Below are 5086 nucleotides of genomic sequence, written 5' to 3' on the forward strand. Positions count from 1 at the left end.
ATATATATATTCTTTTACTCGTCTCGGTGCAGTCATCTTATTGCGGCCATGTTGGGGCACTGCATTAAAGGATATATGTATATATATGTATATATATGTGTTTATATATATATATATATATATATATATATGCACGTTTGACGGACGAAAGAGTAGGAGTGCTTCTGCACAAACCACTACCGCTATAATGATATTTATCATACAGGTTCTACAGCAAAGAAAGTCACCAGCATCAGCATATTCACACATTCTTCTGTTCAATGTCGATAGGGAAAAAATATTGACGGAAACTTGTTGAGGATGCTAATGGAAATGTTCGGCTTTGGCACTTCAAAAAGGCAACAAATGAGTGATGGTCATTTGCCAGACTCTGACACTGTGCAAGCTGTATATTGCTGAAAATTCATTGGCCGAAGCAACAAGACGCATTCATTAATTTGGCTATATGTATGTATCCGAGTGTGTGGTCGCGTGTATGTGTATGTACGTGTGTGTTTGTGTGTGTATGTCTATGTGTGTGTTTGTGCGTTTGTCGGTGTTCATGTTTACATTGACCGGTATACAGTCTGTATCAAAATACATGTATGTCAAATAGTAAAGCGTAGCACTTCGATGAATAAAGATGGATCAGTTAAGTCCCAGACTTAATTATTGACTTTGATATTATCGATCAAAACACAACTTGAAATGGTACGACTGCATGACTGTCATCCAATGACAGAAACTATGAGAGCGATGATGCATAACTTTAACCTAGTATAAACATTTTATATTTATTTATATTGTTTTTAGCAATACATTTATTATGTAAGGAACATTTCCTATTTGTGCAATAAAAACCGCTTCTACGACAAAATAGAACGCGGTATAAAATGTCTTGATTTTTTATCTGTTAGTATTGAATTTGAAATTCCAACTTATTCTTCTTTATGCGTAATGCTCGCATTACACATGAATGCATTGGTTTTCTGTTGGGTCCATTTCATCAATATATTAGTCACTTCTTGAGGTGTTTCACACTTAGAAATCGATAAGTTAAAAGTATTGATTTTTACACTATTGCTCATTGGAATTTGTATATATGAGATTGCTGTAACAGATTGTGGCGAAAAAGTTTTACTTGTATATCGGTATAACACATATTTATTAAATAACATCGATAACCAATATCTTTTTACTCTTAAGAAACACTTGAAATATATATTATTTACATTATTTACATTTGACGGATATGCCCACGGGTATATGGCTAAGTGGTTAAGAGCGTGGGCTACTAACCTCAAGATTTCGAGTTCGATTCCAGGCAGTGACCTGAATATTAATAATAATAATATCGAAAAATACGTTAGAAATAAGAACCCAAGTTCGAAATTTCCCCAAGACACCTGATGAAGGCTGGAGGGTATATTAACCGAAACAAGATGAGGACAAAAATCCGTCAAATGTAAATAATGTATATAATTCCTCATCTGTTAAATATAGAACTGAATTTGTGTTATGAATTAGTATAGAATGCTGGTGATTGGTGCCAGTTCTCATGTTTGAATCCTCCCAATATTGGCAATTATACGATGTTCTCATTAGTCCCGTCCCCACACTTGTATCTGGTAGTTATTTAAGCTTATATTAACCTATTATACCGTCACAGTATTCACGATCGAATGACATTACAACTAACGGTAAGCGAAGTGTCATAATTTTTCCGTTGCCAATCAGACAGTATTAATGTTAACGCCTAACAAACCTGTGTATACATTGGTTCTTTTGTACCATTTGGCGTTACCGACATTTCTCTTGTGAATAACAAATAATATTATGTATTTGAACATTAGAATTGAAGGAAGCTGGTGATGGTCTATTGGAGTCTGAGAACTGAGAAATGAATTTTCAAGTCCCATGGGGTGCTATATCGGTTTGTCTATAAGTTCTGTGTCTATTCATTATGTGGTAAGCTCCAATCACTGGTGCATTTTTACTGTTAATTGTTTTAGACAGTAGACTGCGACCATGCTGGGGTCACTCTCTTACAAATTTTAAGTCTTGGACATAGATAGACACATACTCCACCCCCAGAGAGAGAGAGAGAGAGAGAGAGAGAGAGAGAGAGAGAGAGAGAGAGAGAGAGAGAGAGGGGAGTAGAGAGGAGAGAGAAAGAAAGAGAGGGACAGAGAGTGAGAGAAAGAGACGAAGACATAAATCTATATACGATATTATCTGAATGCTATGATTTTGAAATTATTTCCTCTCTCTCTTTCTCTCTCTAGCGACGGGACCAATAGACCAGTCCCGGTTTCCGGCTATTTCTGTCACTCCTCTCAGTACTGGACACCTCGTCTGCCAGGGATGATAGCAGCTCGCTTCTGCACGCAATATATATATATTTCAAGCGAACCCACAGTCACTAGCAGATGGTAGGGGTTCTCTCCCCAGCTCGCAATTTAATCGGTCGCTGCTGTGCATCGTTAACCAGCAAGAAGAGATGTCCGCTTCTGGTTAACAATTCGCAGTAGTGTCTGCTTGAATGGGCAGCCATCTTAAAGTGGCTACGAATATGCATACACACACACACACACACACACACACACACACACACACACACACACACACACACACACACACACACACACACACACACACACACACACACACACACACACACACACACACATCCATACACATGTACTGGGTGATCCACACATTAGCCTAGCCATTGGGCATTACCAGGAGGAGACGCATAGCGAGGTTAGCGCAGAATGGGAGTAAATTCGAAACAATAGATAGGGGAAGTTGACTGAAGTTGTATCGAGTCGTTCGATTACTTTTGATAAGAATATCTTATCTAAGGCACTCATTAGATATATTGAAATTAACATATAGTTTGCAGTATATGTGCATGTTTACAATTTATAAAATGCCAAAAAAATATTATATGTATACCCTGTATATTATATTCATGGAAACACCTATTTCGTACAACCGCCCGTTAGGGATTGTACTCATTGCATTAATGTTCACTCTTATATATCTGTATGTTTGTTTTTGTGCGTGCGTGAGTGTGCGCACGTGTGTGTGGGGTGCAATGTAATTGCACAGTCGTATCTAGGAGAATTTCACTGAAGTACATTACGAATAGCGAAAAACAGGAGTAGTTTGAAGGGGAGAGCTCTTACGGATATTTGGAATTCAAGCCTACAATATAAACAAGATATCAGATATTCTATGATATGATGATGTTTCATCAGCACAAATGTGAGTAGCAAAATGGAAAGAAAATTGCCAACGTTTTATTTTTATTTATTTATTTTTTGGGTTGTTCCTTATTCACAAAATGGATACCTTAACGGAAGAAGTGTTTATTTGTTTCTTTTTTGCATCGCTGATATTGTAGCACAAATATTTGGCTGAAATAGCTGATGAAAAGATATGTTCGCAACCCATGTTTACGATGGTTTTTTCCCTGAGTTTCTTTCAGATATATTGGCAACAGAATTGCATTAGTTTCAGTTTAACTTTAACAAAACTGCGAATATATTCTGATATACATTGACGTAATAAACCAAAGACATGCCGTGAATATAATTATTGCTGTAGATACAATATCAGATGATAAATATATATCGATGAGTTCTATCGAGTTCACATGGATTTAGTTGCAGTACGTTATATAAGTTCGTAGTAACATTAAAGACAAGCAAACTCAACCGAAATATGATTTAAGAATAAGGCCCCTATATTTCCGACGAACGAATCATGTTTACTGTATAATTTCTTTCAAAATAGATTCAGCAAATATCTTAGTTACAGACGAAATTCCTTTGATCCATCAAATTACCATTCCTTGGTATATTTTCCTATTTTCGCTGTATTTTAAACCAAATTCTCTTTGAATATACGGAAATATCTGTATTTCGTGCAGACACAAAATATCGGGAGGCATTTAAATTCTAGGAAATACTGACATGACGTCAAAGTACGTTGGATGCATGAGTTATAATATATGTATATATATATATATATATATATATATATATATATGTATATAAGACGATCGATGCTGCGTGCTGGTAGTATGGTTGAGAGAGTTCTGTTTACGTTTTTTAATGTCAGTATCACCTCAATGGGAATTTCAATAAGATTCTCTGGCCGAATAAAATGTTATAGTTATATTCGATATAACTGTACAAAAACAGTCCAGAATGAATGTCTCTATTCTGGAACAGACGACTTAATTTATAGACCAGTTCAATGCTCCTAAGTCTAAAAGTCTTGATGCGTTTTCTTGTATTTCACTCCGTTGGGCAAAGTAAGGCCTCGCCTTAGATTTATTTCTCCTTTACTCCTAGTACATTTCCCCCTTTTATTAAAGTTAGCAATAGAAATAAGACTGGTTTTGCAATAATTAGAAACACTATGGTGCTGGATTAGCTGACTCGGAAGATCATCATTGACTCTCGAGGCACTACTGCGAGAATTGGGATGCGGGACGACCGTGTCCGCATACGCAGACGATTTTACCGTCATAGTGTCTAGCCAGGAGCACATCGAGCTGGTCGGCCAGACACTGAAATACTACGAAGCGGTAACAGGAGCGAAATTAACTGGAAAAAGTCAGTGGGCTTGTGGCTCGGCACTTGGAGAAGCAAGCCCATGCTGTCCAACAGCGCCGGTCAAGTTGCTCGGGGTCTGGTTTGGTCCGGACCTCCAACTGGAGAAGAACTGGAACGAGCTAACGAGTAGGGTGGTCACTCTCGCCCGACAATGGGCCGAGAGGAAGCTGTCCCTAAAAGGTCGGGTGGAGGTGGCTAACACGTACATCGCGTCCGTCATCTACAACCGTCTGACCGTCGTGCGTACACACACACACACACACACACGCATACACACCTTTGAATGATTTACACAAAATTACACGTGCACACACACACAGACATCTATATTGCATACATACACATATAACTGAGTGCATCATATATATATATATATATATATGTTATAAATGCGTACATATATCTATATCTCTACATACATACATAAATATGTGTGTGTATGCGTATGTGTGTGTATGCGTATGTGTGTGTATCTATGA

At 37.5% G+C, this 5086-nt stretch overlaps 1 long non-coding RNA gene across 1 annotated transcript in view; it reads right to left on the minus strand.

The window, feature by feature from the left end:
• LOC128250365 (uncharacterized) overlaps positions 1-5086 on the minus strand; it is a 19052-nt gene that overhangs the window by 7839 nt on the left and 6127 nt on the right. The gene's annotated exons all lie outside the window — the stretch shown is intronic.

This window comes from Octopus bimaculoides, chromosome 20 (genome assembly GCF_001194135.2).
Source record: "Octopus bimaculoides isolate UCB-OBI-ISO-001 chromosome 20, ASM119413v2, whole genome shotgun sequence".
Classification (NCBI taxonomy): Eukaryota; Metazoa; Mollusca; class Cephalopoda; order Octopoda; family Octopodidae; genus Octopus; species Octopus bimaculoides.